The 18246-nt window shown below is 37.7% G+C and overlaps 1 protein-coding gene across 3 annotated transcripts in view; it reads right to left on the bottom strand.

Annotated features, from left to right (window-relative positions):
* LINGO2 (leucine rich repeat and Ig domain containing 2) overlaps window positions 1-18246 on the bottom strand; it is a 558918-nt gene that overhangs the window by 512500 nt on the left and 28172 nt on the right. For 2 of the 3 annotated variants that reach the window (XM_032206181.1, XM_032206178.1), the window contains exon 1: window positions 10602-10704. The exons of the other annotated variant lie outside the window; for it this stretch is intronic. The gene's annotated coding sequence lies outside the window, so the exon portion shown is untranslated. Of the gene's footprint in view, window positions 1-10601; window positions 10705-18246 lie in introns of those variants that run through there. 3 annotated transcript variants of the gene reach the window in all.

Below are 18246 nucleotides of genomic sequence, written 5' to 3'. Positions count from 1 at the left end.
CAGTGGCAAGAATACTGCCACCTCCTCTAACCAGCTATTATAGTGCTTCCTTAATGCTTCCTTCCTTGATGTGCATTTCCCAAAGCAGCACATCATATCCCACCCAAAGCATTATCTATGTTGAAGCAAGCAGGATTATTTACATATCTAGCTTGTTATACTCCTGCTTATATATTAAAAAAGGTATTTCATTCATGAATCTTGTTTGAGCCTATGATCCATTATGTCTCTTTTCTAAAGAACTGACAGTTATTTGTGTTTGTATAGTTGACTGCTCATGACTAAGTGCAGTACCTTGCAATTGTCTCCATTGAATTGCCCTGTATTTCTTTCAAGCAATTTCTTTTATTTAAGAACAGTTGGAAATCTAGTCCCAGCATACCTGCAATATTTCCCAGCTTCCTGTCGTCTACAGATTTAGAAAGTATATTTCTGTTCCATGATTCATAGTATTAATCAAAGCAGTAAGAAGAAACCGAATCAGATCCGAGCCCAAGCAAAACAGCCCTCCTCACTGGCTTGTGACGCAGCATGTCACACCTTGATGCCAGACTGGTCAGATGAGAGACAAAGTGCTTCCAAAGGAAGCCTGCACCCAGATTCTTTGAGCTACCCCTGGTTCCTGGTGGTTGGCAGTTACTATGGGTTGGCAACTATAGGTCTGCTTTACATGGTCACAATTTACTATTATGCACAGCTACACACGCCTATTGTTTTCTACCTAATTCCAAAGGAATGTTACCATCATGTCCTTCTCACATGTTATATCTTCCTCCTCCTTAGATAGCTCTGATCCATAGTCCCTGCAAATGGACTATGTCCGTAACTTACTACAAGACATCCACAGTCAGGATTCACATTAAGAGCTAACAAACTGTATTTGATGAAGGCTGGCTTCCTGTTGTATTAAGTTAAAATTGGAGTAGCCACATATATTTGTTTTGTTTTGTTTTGTTTTGTTTTTGCGTAAGTGCCTCCTTCCCTATCACACACATTTCCTTCATTGCTAAACTATACAAAAATTGGTGAAAATGAAGTACTAACACCAGTAATGTTGTATACTACTTGGTGTCAAAAATGAAGAAGTGTACTTTGTAAAGGAAACTAGACGTCCTAACTCTAGAAAACACAGCCAAATCCTTTCAGAGAGTAAGACAGGGGAAGGGGAAAGAAGTGACTCACTCTTGCCTTTAAAGAATTAAGAATCAAACACAACCAAGCCAGTCAAAACTTTTTTTTTTTTTTTTTTCCCTTTCTATCTTAATTTGGATCATTGGGGTGTGAGGACAAAGTGAAGACAGAAAATAAATAAATAAATTAATTAATTAATTAATTAATTGATTGGCTATGTACCTTTCTCTTTCTCCTGCCTATATAATCAACCACATTATATAATCAACTGCATAGATAAAATTGTTAAGAGATTTTTGATTACCTCATTTCTTTGAAGGTCATGGGATTTTCTTCAAGTCAGCATAGCAGCAAATACACATCAACTTTAAAAACAGGCTCTTATAAGCAGGATATTGTAAAAGAACTCACTCTGATATACCCAAACATCATCCTCAAAATTATGGCAAAAGTGATTGCCCTCATCTTTCCTACTAGTAAGTAGTGTAGTAACCTAGAAAAATAAAATTCATTGGTATTAAAATTAATAAGGTAAGATTGAATACATTAAAATCTTAATCTCAACTGTTATTTGTACCTGTCATAAAACATGAGGAAAAGAGATCTTAATTCCACTTAAAAATGTATTTTGAGTTCCAGTTCTGAAAAGATACTTGTTTACAACCACCAATGCATTTCTGTTTCTTTAATACTATTTAGGGACTAAATCGAGCAGAAAACCAATGATTCATCTCTTTTATATCCATGTGGAGAACCTCACCCAGGTGAAACCCATTCTGATCCATCCAGATCTTTCTCAAAAGAAAGGCAGTGCCAACATTACTTTTTGAGCTCAGAATTCTAAGACATCCAGATTTCCTTTTACTGATTTCTTTAAATGATTTGAAATTTCAAATTGATTTGAAATTCATAAATTTCAAATTTTATGAAAATCATAAAACATGGACTGAGAAAAATTAAGCATCACTATTCCAATAAAATTAACACTGAACAGAATTCCAAAGATTCTTGTCAAGCATGCATAGTGCACATTTTCATATCTGCATTTTTGTATCACGCAACACTACTAACGTCTGACAGCTTCACAAGTCACTCATAAATGTCAATACTGTGAATATAATTAAAAACAAAGATATGTATAACAGCAGATCTAGAAGGAAGATCTCATATAAAACGTCCATTGATAAATAGTGTTTGCAATTTTGATTGGTAAAAGCGATGTCTAAAACCAACTCAAACCTTTTTTTTTTTTTTTTTTTTTTACTCTGGTTCACAATGTTTTCTTTGATGTTTTCTCTGATGGGGTTGATAAGCCATAAGCTATTTTTCTTCAAATCTGTATCTATTTTTAATATATCGTTGGTATTTTCAACAGCATAGTCTCATGGTACTTCTACTCAAAAGTGACTTTAAGCACAAAAGAATGAGAACAAAGAATTTTTCGTGAACTCTGTGTTGATAGATTTGACATGCCAATATATATTAATCTTGGCATCTACTTGATATACAAGTAAGAATGAAACTATGATATTCTTCTCAGTTCATGGTTTGGATCAATACTTCAGATGTTACACCTTCAGGGGATAAAGAAGAAATATCATGAAAGGCTAAAAAGACTGCAAGGTTTCATGAATGGCTTGGATATTCTGCAATGCCATCAATGTTTCAAAGCTGTGCTTTCAAACACATAAAAATTCTCTGTTTGCATTCTGTATCTTTGCTCAGGAACATGCAAGAGACAGAACAAATAACAATTAAAGACAATTTTTAAAACTTTGCCTTTAGTGCTGTGTGGGATAAAGCATAAGTATCCAAAATTTAAAAGGTATAAATAAATAAATAAAAATCTAAAACAGTGTAACGGAAATACAGGGTAAAATAAGAAATGGTTTTATATTGTGGATCATTGGAAATCTTGAACTTCTAATAGATCTGTATCAGAAACCAGAAATACTACAAATATACTCTAAAACCCATCACTTTGCAAAATAAAACACCTGGGTATCATTCACCAAAAAATGATATACAGACTGGTTAGGCTACGGAAAATTGAATTATATTTTGAACAATGCTTGAACATCTGTATGTGCATTAAGGGAAAGACAAGTTATGTCTAAAGATGTGTTTTTTACAAAATTGTTTGGGGAAAAACAGTTACTCAGTAAGTCTGAAATTGTAGAAGCTATAAACCACAGCTCAAAAGAGCTGTCTGGTAGGTCTCTGCAGTCACTGAAATTAATGAAATTGCCTTATTAAACAAAAAAAAAAAAAAACAGGAAGAGAATTTCCTTTCAACATTAAAGAGCTTTGTTTCTGAATACAGAAAGTCTGCAATTTTTACTTATTTATTTATGTATTTATTTTGCATTTACAGAATAAAAAAGTATTTTGAAAGATTTCTGCATTGTTAACCAGTTCCTCAGTCTGAAATGCTGAAGTGAGACCTTTTGTTCTGTATAGTACCTATATTACTGGTGTACGTCACCATGTGTTTTTTGTTGTTGTTGTTGTTGTTTTTGTTTGTTTTTTGTTTTCAATTTTGCTAACCAAATATTTCCATTCTGCTTTAACCTCTCTCTAGGTCTCATCTCCACTTGCAAGAGTTTAGGTTGATTAGTTAACATCTCTACTGTATGAGGCAGCAGATAAATAAAGAGTTGTTTCTAGTTATGTACCAAATCTGAGTTAACAATCAAAGTTAAGCAGACTTGAAGGACAGAAGTTCTTTGGGATAGAGACCATCTTACTCTGCTAATGTATGGGGACAGTACACCACATAACTAGCTATGGCTCTAGCACTAAAAAGACGGAAGGACGGAAGGACGGATGGAAGGATGGACAGGAGGGAGGGAAGGAGGGAGGGTGGGAGGGTAGGAGGAAGGAAGGAAGGAAGGAAGGAAGGAAGGAAGGAAGGAAGGAAGGAAGGAAAGAAGGAAGGAAGGAAGGACGGACATTTTTAAAAAGCAGAAATAGATCTTGTGCTAGGAAACAGGAGCACAGTAATTCTGTAGGTTACTCCTGAATACATTTTTAATAAGGTGTAATTACCTTCAGTGTTACATACAGGCCTGTCAGTTTGACCTCAGTGCCTGGGAAGGTCATGGAGCAGATTGTCTTGAGTGCCATCACACAGCACCTACAGGACAACCAGATGATCAGGCTGTAAGCATGAGTTTATCAAAGGTGGGTCGTGCTTGACAAACCTGATCTCCTTGAATGACAAGTTGGTGAGGGAAACACTGAATGTTGTCTACCTAGATTTCAATAAGGCTTTTGGCAATGTTTCCCACAGCATTCTCCTGAAGAAGCTGACTGCTAATGGCTCGGATGGGCATATGCTTTGTTGGATTAAAAACTAGCTGGGAGGCTGGGCCTAAAGAGTTGTGGTGAATGGAGTTAAATCCAGCTGGAGGCCAGTCACAAGTGGTGTTCCCCAGCGCTCAGTACTGGGGCCAGTTCTTTTCAATATCTTTATCAGTTATCTGAATGAGGGGATTGAGTGCATCCTCAGTAAATTCACAGATGACACCAAGTTAGGCACAAGTGTTGATCTGCTCAAGGGTAGGAGGACTCTGCAGACAGAAACAAACTGGATGAGATAAGGCAAAGTGTTGGATCCTGCACTGGGGGCACAACAGCCCCAAGCAACAGGCTGGGGAAAGAGTGGCTGAAACACTGCCAGGAGAAAAGGGACCTGGGGATACTGGTTGATAGTTGGCTGAATATGAGCCAGCAGTGTGCTCAGGTGGCCAAGAAGGCCAACGGCATCCTAGCTTCTATCAGAAGTAAGTGTGGCCAACAGGATTTGGGAAGTCATTGTCACTCTGTGCTCAGCTCTGATGAATACTCCTTGAATACTGTGTTCAATTTTAGGCCCCTCACTACAAGATGGACATCAAGGTCCTGGATTGTGTCCAAAGAACGGCAGTGAAGCTGTGGAAGAGTCTAGAGAACAAGTCTTCCAAGGAGCGGCTGAGGGAGCTGGGGTTGTTTAGCCCAGAGAAGAGGAGGCTCAGGGGAGACCTTATTGCATTCTACAGTTACCTTAAAGAAGATTATACTGAGACAAGGCTCAGGCTTTTCTCCCAAGCACCAAGCAATAAGACGAGAGGAAATGGCCTCATGCTGTTCCAGGGAAGGTTTAGGTTGAATATTAGGAGAAATTTTTTTTTAGTGAAAGGATTGTGGAGCATTTGAGCAGGTTGCCCTGGGAAGTGGTTGAATCATCACCCCTGGAGGTCTTGAAGAAACATGTAGACATAGTGTTTAGTGACGTGATTTAATGGTGGACTTGGCAGTGCTGCGTTAAGGATGATCTTAGAGGTCTTTTCCAACCTGAGTGAGTCTATCATTCTGTGATTTGTTCCAATGTGTACACCAACATAATCTATTGTTGTTTAACAGAAGATCGCACGTAGCACTTTTTTGAAGATATTGGCCAACTGGACTTCAACTTTTTCATTACAAATGTAAATTCCTTTATTCTTCCTGTATTTAACTCTGAGAAGAATATATATAAATCTGCCTCCTTTCCCTATGAATAGTGGGGCACAAACAAAACACTGGAGGAATGCTTCTAAAACTTCTACAAAAGCAAACCATGGTTAAGTTATCCTTCTAGCAAGGAGGAAGACATCAAAACTAAACAAAAATAAAAATACTAAGTGCAAAATCAAAGATCCATAGAAACATAGAATAGTTTGGATTGGAAGGGACCCTTAAAGACCGTGTAGTCCAACACCCCTGTCATGAACATGGACACCTTTCACTAGATGATGTTGACCAAAGCTCTGTCCAACCTTGAGTGCTTCCAGGGATAGGTCATCCTCAACTTCTCTTGGCAGCCTGTTCTAGTGTCTCACCACCCTCACAGAAATTAATTTCTTCCTTGTACATAACCTATATTTACTCTCTTTCAAATAAAACCATTACCCGTTGTCATATCACGATAGGCCCTACTAGAAAGTGTTTCTCCACCTACCTTATAAGCCCTTTACAGAAATGAAAAGATGCGGTAACATCTCCCAAGAGCCTTCACTTCTCCAGGCTAAACCCCAGCTCTCTCAGCTTTTATTTGTAGGACAGGTGCTCCAGTCCTCTGATAACTTTTCTGGCCCTCCTCCAGTCCCACTCTAGCAGGTCCACATCTCTCTTGTGATGGGGACTTAAGAACTGGATGCAGTACTCCAGATGGGGTCTCAAAAGGGTAGAGCGGGAGAATCATCTCCCTCATTCTGCCGGTCAAGCTTCTTTGTACACGACAATTAAAATTGAATTATTAAAATTATGTGTCATGACCTTTCTACTATACAGATAACTCCTTCTACGACTATTCTGGATTCTTTTTTGAAAAAGGCAAACTATGATTCTTTTCCTACTTTTCTAGTTAACAAACTTCTTAGTAAAGTCAGATATTCCTAGTACAGTCCAAAAGCAGTAACAGAGTCAAACATGTACAACACACAAAAATAAAAAACATAGCATAGCATTGGTAAATGTACCTTAACCTTTGATTTATAGACAGTGATTTTAAGAGGCAGGCCTGGAACCGAATGAAAGGCTTTGAAATATTTTTTTTTAACTCTCTTGGTTTGGTTTTGGCATTAAACCACCTCAACGATTTGTTCCACTGGTGGAAATGTAAGGTGAATCCAACCCTATAGCTTCAGTTTTCTTCAAGCAATAGATGCTAGTCTTTCAGTATAATTTCTAAATTTATTTGTACATATAAGATTTTCAACAGAAAGTTCTTAATCTGGTGCTGATTTTCAATACCAGCTTTTAGTCCCCTGTCTACCCTCATCACACTGGTTAACTTCATTACGCATTTGGATTTGATTTGTGCCTCTTCAATTCCATCGATTTTAAGAAACCTTTAGATGATGGTGATAAGCAAGGGATATAAGTAACATCAATAAATACAAAGAAATAACTTTAAGCAAATACACTAAAAATTTGGGGAAGAAAAGAAAAAAAACACTGATGTAGTTATATGTAAATCCAAAGGAAGGAGTAATTATTTAATGCAGTTTCAGTACATTAGATTTTTACTATCTGAATCACCAGTCGTAAGTTGTGAGGTGAAAAAAAAAAAGAAAGAATCAGAGGGGGGAAAACATATAGGATCATATTTACTTGTCTTTTCCTAGCCAAACTGGTTCATTTGTAAAATGTTTCCTGTAAATGTTATGTTTTCATGTAATTTACTAAAAGGAAAACTGAAGTTCTATCAGCTGTAGCTCAGTGTAATACATCATTCTAAGCAGCTCTTAAGGGTAGCTGCAACCTCAAATTGTTCCAATACTACCCATGCCTCAATCTTTTATTCCAACAGTTCCAGGCCTATATTGTTATGACCTGGGTGTAAAGCTGCAAGGTCCATCTGGCCAACTTTATCTTCTCACCAGATATGCTTTTTTCCCATCTAATCTAAATTTGGATCAGAAATATTTCAAAACAAATCCAAGCTATGTGACAGCTCTATAATTTTACAACATAAATTAGTGTAATACATTACTTCGCGGTTTTCACGTTTCTACATTGACATATTTCTCATCAGTGGTTTGCATTAATGGGATTTAAAAAAGTATGCAGACTAGTCTTGTAGTCATACACTAAAATGCTTCAGGACTATAAAAAACATCACCCAAAACTCAGAAGAAAGGATGACAGAAAGAATAAATGATAACATAAACAGGAGAATTAAATAGAAATCCATGTTCAGGTTTGGCTGGATTTATATTTTTTCATTTTCACTGAAAGTTAATGAAAAGAAGACAAAGGGAAAAACAGTTTCCCTTTTAATTGCTGTATTCACCTAACTCTACGTCTGTTATGATAAATAATTAATAGCTAATGTTTTTGTGCAATGCTTAAAGCCCCAAATTCCCAGTTTCACAGCCCTGCCACAATTTCATATAGTTAAATCTCTCTCCACCATGGCCAAACAGACCACAGAAATCACATCAGGAACTTTACTTCCTTTCCTGTTTATGTTAATTTTTTGGTTGTTTGTTTTGTTTTGTTTCAAGATAAGCCTTATCACAACCCAACTATATAACAAGTTAAACATAACAGATAGTAGAACTGCAATAGTACGGAAAAAGCAGTGAAGACTTTTATTGACTGTGGCATGCTTCTGCTCAAAAATAACTGATAGTTTTTAATTCCCTGTAGAACAGAAAAAAGTCACAATTTAAAGAACCTTCAGAATACTCCTTCTTCTCCTAAGCTTTCTGCCTTGTTTAACACTGGCTGGATAACTTGGAAATTAAGGCAAAATTAAGACTCCCTGCATGGAACTTAGATTTCCCTTTGAAAAACACTATCTGAACATCAGAAACGTGTTCTTACTGTGAGGGTAACTGAACACCAGAACCAGCTGCTCACAGATGTTTTGGAGTCACACTCCTCCTTCAAAAACTGCCTGGACTTTGTGCTGGGCAACCTGCTCTAGATAGTTGTGTTTGAGCAGGGCAGTTGTACCAGTTAACCTCCAGATGTGTCTTCCAACCCAAACTATTCTAGAATGCTGTGATTCTTTCCTGCCTTTACAACAAGTAAAGTTAATGCTTGGCAGTATTCCTGCCAATAATAACTGGGATATCTGAGAAGACAAGAGCTGGAATATTTTGACATGTTTTCTACCCTGCTATGTGAAAGTAGCCTGAATTCTTAATTGGCAAAAGCAGGTTATTCATTCTTTATACCAGCTCAGCTCTGCTGTGCTGAAATGTTCAAAACAATGAAAACCTCATTTCCACATCCCATGCACAGACCTCATGTTTGGATGAAAATCAACATTCTTTTCCATGCTCTGCTTCTCAACCTCATCATCCTGGAAATAAAAGAGTAGAACAAAAACTCTGACTTAAATGGTTCTTAGCTTAATCTAGTTCTCAATTGTTTACTGTCTCCACCAACGGTATTAAACACTGAAGTCAAAACAAAAATAATCAGAACAGCTGGCATAATAAAGAGAAATATATTTATTTTATCCTTAAATCCCACTTATAAGTAGCTATTAACACTTTTAACCCAGCAACAACACTTCCCTGCAGGGCTGAAAACAAGACTATTATTTACATCTCTTCCTAGACCAGGGCGTAAGTGTAGCATAGATACACCAAATCACAAAATCACAGAATATCCTGAGTTGGAAGGGACCCAGAAAGATCACTGCATCCAACTCCTGGCTCCAGATAAGGCTACACCAAAAAATCAATCCCTAAGTCTGAAAGTACTGTCCAATTATGTCTTGAACTCTGTCAGGCTTGGTGCTGTGACCACTGCCCTGGGGAGCCTGCCCCAGCACTGGACCACCCTCTTGATGAAGAACCACTTCCTAACCCCCAGCCTGACCCTCCCCTGTCCCGGCTCCATGCTGTTCCCTCTGGCCCTGTCTCTGTCCCCAGAGAGCAGAGCTCAGCACCTGCCCCTCTGCTGCCCCTGTGAAGGAGCTGCAGGCTGCCATGAGGCCTCCCCTCAGCCTCCTCTGCTCTGGGCTGAACAAACTCAGGGATATCAGCCACTCCCTCGTATGTCTTCCCCTCCAGACCCTTCACCATCCTCACTGCCCTATTTTCAACACTCTCTAGTAGTTTTGTGTCCTTATACTGTGGTACCCCAAACTGCACTAAGTACTAGAGGTGAGGCCACACCAGAGTAGATTAGAGCAGGACAATCACTTCCCTCAACCAGCTAGCGATGCTGGAGACCGCAGGGCTGGTCTCCAGCCTCTTGACCCCTAGTCTTTATGTATATTCAAGATTGCCCATCCCTGGCACTTGCTCTTGCTAAATTTCACATGGTCAGTGCTTGCCTAGACCTCTATTATGTCAAGCTCTCTTTGCAAGGCTTCTCTGCTCAGTCAAGTCACCAGCTCTTCCTAATCTAGCATCATCTGCAAGCTTACTGCATACTCCACTCCTGTGTCCAGAGCATTTATAAAAACTTTGAAGAGAACTAGCCCTAATATGGAATCTTGCAGAACCCCACTAGTAGCTAGTCACCAGCTCGATGTAAACCCATTTATTATAACATTTTTGGCCCAACCTATCAGCTAATTTTTCACCCAATGTGCTTTGTATTTGCCCAACTATATGCCGGATGGTTTTTCCAGAAGGATACTATGAGACACAAAATCAAAAGCTTTGATTAAAACAAACAAACAAAACGCACCTACTAGCTTCCCTTGGTCAGCATGACTCCTGAAAAACAGATAAATTTACCATTTTTGACAGCAGAAAGAACATAACAGGGGTCTGAGTTTCAGCAGGATTTTATGCTTGCCAGTAAATGTATTGATTGCATGGCTAAAAAAAAAAATATAATCAGCATGTCACAGGTCATTCTTAAAAGCCTTTTTCTTAACAGAGATATGACTCTTAGTGTATCTGCTTTGGAACATGGCTAGCTAAACGTCTCGTGACAGTTATCTCCCTGTAAATAAAGAAAATGAAAATATGTACCTTATGAAGGAATTTCATATTGCTTGGACTGCCATCTCAGAGATGTGAAGCAGCATGGACAACTTTTGCATCACTGATTTCAGTTACTCTTACCAAATACACAGCCAATACCTAATTAAAAACATAATAAATGGGCAGTGAGGTACAAAATATAATCTTAAAAACTAATTTATCTGACACCTAACTCACTGCTTTCTTTTCAAAAATGGATGTCACAGTTTAGAAACCACAATTTTAAACAGCTTTATATTTAAGTGCAATTTCACTAGTTTAATATCTCTGTAAATTGCTTTTGTAAACACAGACTATAATGACATATTATGCCACAGATCTATCTTGAAATACTGCTCTACAATGCATGGCCTCACCATGACAGGTTAATTATGAAAGCATCCCAAGAGATTTAAGAATTAGCCAGTTGTCCTTGGTGGATTAGCAAAAGAAAATAAGTTTTCTATACATGAGAATGCACTAAATAAAAAGCAGTGTTTCAATTTTATTTTCGTAAGTGACAACAGGCATTCCACATAGGCACACAGTATACATTTGGTATTTTTTTTCTAGGTTTCTTTCATTATAGTGCTGTCAATCTTAAATAGCTTTAGGCAAAAAGGAGATAAAACAAACAACTTTCATTTAAGCTTGCAGCTTTCTCAGTCTGAAGCAAGAGGTAAAAGTTGCTTGTTCTGTGATTTTGTTTTTGTGCATATACATTACAAAACCCCTAAATACATAGCAAACCAATATATTGTTGTTTTTCCACTGAATATTTCCTTATTAACACTTAAGTCTGAAGGCCTTCATAAACTCATTTGTGTCCTTGGTTAACTAATATAACTACAGAAATCTGGCCACTCATTTAGAACTATCCTTACTCTTCAGTGTGTTGGCAAGTTATTATTATTTTATTTTTTTTTAAGAGAAAATCCAACAGTTGCTGGATTATAAGGGCATATAAACTCATGTATAAACTACATGTATTACCAATAGTGCTTACTGTTTCACCAGTCAGTAGTTACACAGTCCAAGGCCCTGGAGTGAATTTAAATCCTAAAATTATTTTCACACATCCTTATTTTACTTGTATGATTAGCCAAGTAAGTTTAAACACATGAAAGGAGTTTAAAATATATGGTTTGTGTCAGGCACCAAGCACACAGCAGAATTCCTGGAAAGTATTACTGAATTTAAGGATTTTGTTTTGCCTTCTATTATAAGCGCATTATCACTCACTTCCACGGGCTTATTATTGTTGATAACTATTGCTCATCTAACAGAGTGCTGAATCATGCAGTCTTAAATAATTACTTTATATATTTATGTTCTTCTGTGTAGGATGATCTTTGATGTTAGTAGATGAATCATGACTCTCAGCTGAAGGTGGGCAAAGCCCAGAAGAACAGCCTCTATGAAGGAAGTGTTATATCAGCCAAGCAGTATTCTTGTTTCCTTACTACGAACTCTTTTAACTCTTAAGTATTAGACGCTAAGATCAGGAGAAAGTAGAAGGCACAGAAAAATAATTCTGAGATAATCCTACTCATAAAAGACTTCTTTTGGCATCAGTGATAGCTACCAAATTCAATGTACTCTTGTTTCAAAAAAGTAACCTTTAAAGATTATATAACTGTGATATTGAAAGAGTTTACTGAACAAACAGACAAAAGAAAATCACAAGCAATCTTAAAAACTAGTAAGTTAGCTACAAATGTTTTTTTTTTGTTTGTTTGTTTGTTTTGTTTTGTTTTGTTTTGTTTTTCAGAAACACAAGGAATGAATGGTGGCAAACCTACATGTGCTGGTTATGCACATGTAGACAAAATGCAATGATACTTGGTAATCCTAGTCTTGTTAAGTGTAACTTTTGAATAAAACAGTGCTGTAGGAATTAATTTCCTGAAATCGCTAAAGTCATGGGAATTAAAAAGCTTCCTCTAATTTCAACATCAAGAGGCTTGAGTTCTACACACTGGCTTTACACACTACTTTAACAAGCACTGCAGTGAATCCATACAGCCAAATAATTCATACCCTCATAATTCAGGAAACTTAACTATAGTCTAGGTCTTATCTGGCCCAAGAGTCCAAATGTCCAGAGGTGGACATAAATCACTTCAGTTTCAACAAAGCCAACCATCCTGAGACTGCTGTTGACAGCTGGGCTGAAGCAAAGAACAACTGAAGACAGCTATGAGGTTTGCTTCCAAGAAATCACACTTGTATTCAAAACAATGACATTAGTGTGGACACAACCCCACAACAGCAGACAGCAAAGCTAATTAGTGATACTAGTCCAAAGAAAAACTCTGCTGTAAATAAAGTACATTTAAATTATATCAGTGTCATTTTGTTGTAACGAAGATTCATGATCTACAAACTAGCATCTAAAATATATGTATCTACAAACTGTCCAATGATTTTTTAAAGACTAGCAATAAAAACATTATTGAAAAATACTGCACTCTGGTCTTCACGACAAGCTATTACATAGACCAAATTTATCCAGAGCTTATGAAAAATGGAAGCATGATGTTAACTAACTACTACAGCTTCTCTGAAACACGGAACGGGTTCATAGATCAAATTCCTCAAGAAGAGGAAAAAGCCTGCCAAAAACCTCATACAGTCTCTGTGCATCATCTGCATTAGTGAGGGTGCTCCACTTACAAAGAATAAGCGGCAGGGAAAAATATGACACTCATGAAATTTAGAATCCCTTTCTAGTTCTTTTTGAATGATTTGTAGAAGCAACATTATTCACTGCTCTAAGAAAGGACAGGCACTATGTTTCCATATAAGCTACTAACAGCTAATGTGTGTTTCTATGGCTTCTGTCATGCAGCATGGAGAGGGGATGTATTAGTTTCTCATAAATACATTACTGTCAAGGTGTAAATGAAATAGAGTATCATTTATAACAGACTCGTTGACATTCTCTTTAACTAGACCATTTTGAACAAAAATTCTTTAATAAATATTCTTTAAAAAAATTAATCAGAGGCAGGTTGGATCAATACACACGTAATTATGAAACATCACTTTTCAATTTCACCTAATTATATTTCTGTATTCTGCTTCTATTATATATATTTATACCTCTCTGGAAATTCAGAATAACAAAAAGAGAGCAGATTTACCTTCCTTAAGTTTATGGGGAGTCTGCGTTGTGTAAGGATCCACATGAACCTGACTGCAAGAAAAAATTACTCTTACTTACGAGGAACAGCTAAGGGAGCTTGGGATCGTTTAGCCTGGAGAAGAGCTCAGGGGTGACTTTATCACTCTCTATAGGTGTAGTGGGTTTATGTGGCAAGGTTTTGGTAGCACGGGGCCATAGGGATGGTTTCTGTGAGAAGGATCTAGAAGCTGCCCCATGTTTGGGAAGGGCCCCATTGCTGACCAGAGCTGAGCCAATAAGCAATGTTGTTTTGCGCATCTGTGAGAGCATATTTAAGACAGGGAAAAAACGCTGTACCACACAGCAGCTGTGAGAGTGAGAGGAGTGAGGAACCTTGCAGGCCTTGCAGCCAAGGTCAGTGACGAAGGAGGGGGAAAGGTGCTCCAGGCACCGGAGCAGAGGTCCCCTGTGGCCTGTGGTGAGGACCATGGTGAAGCAGGATGTCCCCCTGCAGCCCATGGAGTACCACAGTGGAGCAGGGTTCCATGCTGCAGCCCATGGAGGAGACCACGGTGGAGCAGGTGGACCTGCACTGACGGAGGCTGCTGCCTGTGGAAGACCCCTGCCAGAGCAGATTCTGGGCCGGACCTGTAGCCCATGGAGAGGAGCCCACGCAGGAGCAGGTGATCTGGCAGGAGCTGCTGCCCGTAGGGGAGCCAGGTTGGAGCAGTTTTCTCCTGAGGGATGGACCACGTGGTACGGACCCATATCTGGAGCAGTTCAGGAAGAGCTGCTGCCTGTGGGAAGCCCACGCTGGATCAGTTCATCAAGGACTGCATCCCATGGGTGGGACCCCACAGCACAGGGGACGAGAGTGACGGAGAAGGAGCGGCAGAGAAGAAGTGCTGTAGACTGACCATAACCCCCATTCCCCAGTTCCCCTGCGCTGCTCAGGGGGAGGAGGTGGAAGAGGGTGGATGGGGGGGGAAGGTGCTTTTGGTTTCTTTCCTTTGTTTCTCATTTCTCTAGCTTGTTAGTAATAAGCAATAAATCTTACTATCTCCCTATGCCGAGTCTGTTTTGCCCGTTACCATAATTATGGCATGATCTACTTGTCCTTATCTCAACCTCTGAGACCTTTTCATCGTATTTTCTCCCCGTTCCTCTTTGAGGAGGGGGAGTGAGAGAGCGGCTGTGGTGGAGCTCGGCTGCCCACCTGAGTAAAACCACCACAATAGGTACCTTAAAGGAGGCTGTAGCGAGGTGGAGATTGATCTATTCTCCCATGTGTCTGGTGCTAGGATGAGGTGGAATGAGCTAGAGTTGCACCAGGAAAGGTTGAGTTTGGATATTAGGAAAAACTTCTTTACTGAAAGGATTGTTGGAATGGGCTGCCAAGGGAAGTGGTGGAGGCATCATCCCTGGAGGTCTTTAAAAGATGCTTAGATGTAGAGCTTAGTGATATGGTTAAGAGGAGAACTTGTTAGTGTTAGGTCAGAGGTTGGAGTAGGTGATCTTGGAGGTCTCTTCTGTGATTCTGTGATACTTAAAATCACATTTTGATGAAATATACACATGCATCTGATATATTTGATCTTGATCCTACTGAGACACCCAGACATTACAGACAATAGAAAGGTATATAGCATTGATAGTTCTCAACACATTTGCATTGTCTTTACTTTAAAAGTATATTTATAAAAATTTCTTCCATTACCTAGAATCATAGAAAATCCCAAGTTGGAAGGGACTGATACGGATCATTTAGTCCAAATTACCTGTAATTTTAATTAACAGAAACATACAAAATTACAGAAATTATTAAGAACAAAATACAATATATTTTCATATCAAACCAAACTAAGCAAGTATTTTACCATCAAGGTAAATTCATTGCATTTTACTGATGAGGAAACTGAGAAAAAAGTATACTAATATTGTAGTTCTCCAAGGTGACAAGAACTTAAAATTAAGAGCAGCAGATGAATGTTAACACTAAAAAATTGTTACAGAAGGCATGACTTAGGCTAAAATAGAGGTTACAACTAAATATAAATAGAGGGAACAACTAAATCTCAATTTCTGCATATCAGAAGGCTTCCAGGTAAAAATTACTAGATCAGTCTAACTTACATCAGAAACAAAACTTTCACCTTGTACAAAGTATGCAGTAAAATGACTGTTCTCTCACTGCAGGAAAAGGAAAAAAAGAATGAATTATCATTGCAAGACTGCCAGAAACTGTATATTTTACTTTGTTCTGTGATTTATCTCTCATTTCCAATTCAGCTCAAAACACAATGATGCTGACTAATGGCCTGAAACACAGCAGGTGACTGCATAAATTGAGATAGTTAGCTTTAGGACAAAACTACTAAATTCAACTTTTAACCCTAAGTGATGTTTGTAACATCCCAAGATATTATCTATCCCTACGATTAAATTAAAAAATAGATTTGATAAATCATACTAAATCATACTTCACACATAAATCACACCATCAATCACTAGAAGTAGTTCATTTGGTTAAGTATGCCCTCTTTTTGACATATGTAAGATGGTCATTCGACTTATCTGAATCTAGTTTAGATTAATACACAAAAAGAAAACGTTTTGTTATAAAACTCTTTCAACAAGGTATTATTACAATAATAGATGGAGAAGTTACTACTTTTACATGCTGTGTCTGAAATTATCAGTCAGAAATGGAGTATTACATCAAGGAAAAATTACTCAGCGGGGTTTGGCCTTGCTTCTGTAATACTCTTTAAACTTCTCCTACTGTATTTAAAATGACCTTAAAACATTTTAAAATACTATTAATTAATACAGAGCACAACACTAGGGCAGTCAGGAAACCTATTACTTTTATTGTGGAAAAGAAAAATACTGAAGGGGAGTACTGAAACAAGGAGTTACTAAGACTTAACACCCCACTTTGCTCTATTGTCTCAATTTACTGTGGTGGATTTCAGGTTATCAAAAAGAAAACAAACAGCTCTTGTCTGTCACATGTTAAAAGGCTGTATGTGAGGCAGAAGAATATTTGCAACCACGCAAAGCAGTGTATATACTACATGCCCTGAAGGAGCATATTATAGAGAAAGGTGAAACCACAACATAACAAACACACCCAGACATTCATCACCTTTCTTCAACATCCACATGTTAATGACTCACATTTTTAAAACCACAGGCATGGTTAACTCCTTTTAAATGAGCTTCAGAGGTCAATGCCTCACTTACTGATGTCTCTTGAATTTTTATCCAACAGTGAAAAGTGGAAAGCCAGCATACTTAATGCTGAATCAAAATATTTGCTCATCATAAAAACACACAATTATCACAAATTTGAATGAATTATGTGCAGATTTACAGGCTATGGAATGTTGTGTCACATCAGACTCAAATGACTGGATCACAGTCTTACAGTTCTTACATCATCACCTCATTTGAATAGGACTAGCCCATCCTGTACAGTTTCCAAAGAACTTACAAAGCAACCAGTTAGTTTTCTGTTTTTTGTTTGTTTGTTTTTGTTTTTTTTGTTTTGTTTTCCTCATTCTGTGTAGGGAAAGGAAGAAATGGAATTCATACCTCTACATAAACACCTTATTTATTGATGTCTTCCTTGTGGAGAAGGTTTATCCTTATACAAAAATATCCACACACCAAACTAAGATGTATTCTTCCATTCAGCCATTGCAGGCTGAACAATGTATTATCATCTCATACTAAGATATTTGTCACTATATTGAAAATATTAGTGGTTTAAAAAATTATTTTTTTTTAACCATCAGTCTGGTTATACACATTCTAGATAGGTAATTTTCTGCCTGTATTTTCAAATGCGTATTTTGTACTCATTTGTATGAAGTCTGCATGCTCACCATCTCACTGGGTGTATCAATGTTTTATGGGAATACATCTCAGTGCAGGAGGCACAGAAATTAATTTACACACTCAAAGTGCTGCAGCTTTAGCTTTCTGAATTCCTCAATGGAGTATATTTTTTTGAAAGGTAAAAAAGAAGTCATATCTGACAGAAGATTTTTTTCTTATTAGGAAACAAAAGCTATTTGCTGTCCAACTTAGTTTTGCAACAAGTATTTTGATGATTTATTGTGTTATTACTTGCTATAGTTTTTGAAGCTGTGAGGTGAATGATCTGGAAGTTATTTCCCTTTATTTAATTGCCAAAGTATACCTGCAGCATGTTAGCCTTTGGAATCCTTATTTGTTTCTATTTGATTTCTATTTTTGAAGTCTTTCATGGAAGACTCTAGACTGCAGAACTGTTTGCAGTAATAAAACCATGAGCTTTGCATATTTGAAAACCTCACGTGACAGTTCAAAAGTTTCTGTGTAAGATCTTAGTATCTCTAAGATCATTATTTACTTGTATGCCTTAATTAAAATCAGATTCCTCTTATTCCTTCTGCTAGATTCAATTCCAAGCTGCCACATACATGTAGGGGAACTTTGTTTTCTTGACAAAAACACCTCACACTACACCTCAACTAGTTC

The sequence above is a fragment of the Aythya fuligula genome, chromosome Z (assembly GCF_009819795.1).
Source record: "Aythya fuligula isolate bAytFul2 chromosome Z, bAytFul2.pri, whole genome shotgun sequence".
In the NCBI taxonomy this organism is placed as follows: domain Eukaryota; kingdom Metazoa; phylum Chordata; class Aves; order Anseriformes; family Anatidae; genus Aythya; species Aythya fuligula.
The sequence above is the reverse complement of the archived record's forward strand: the minus strand, read 5'-3'. Positions and strand labels throughout refer to the sequence as shown.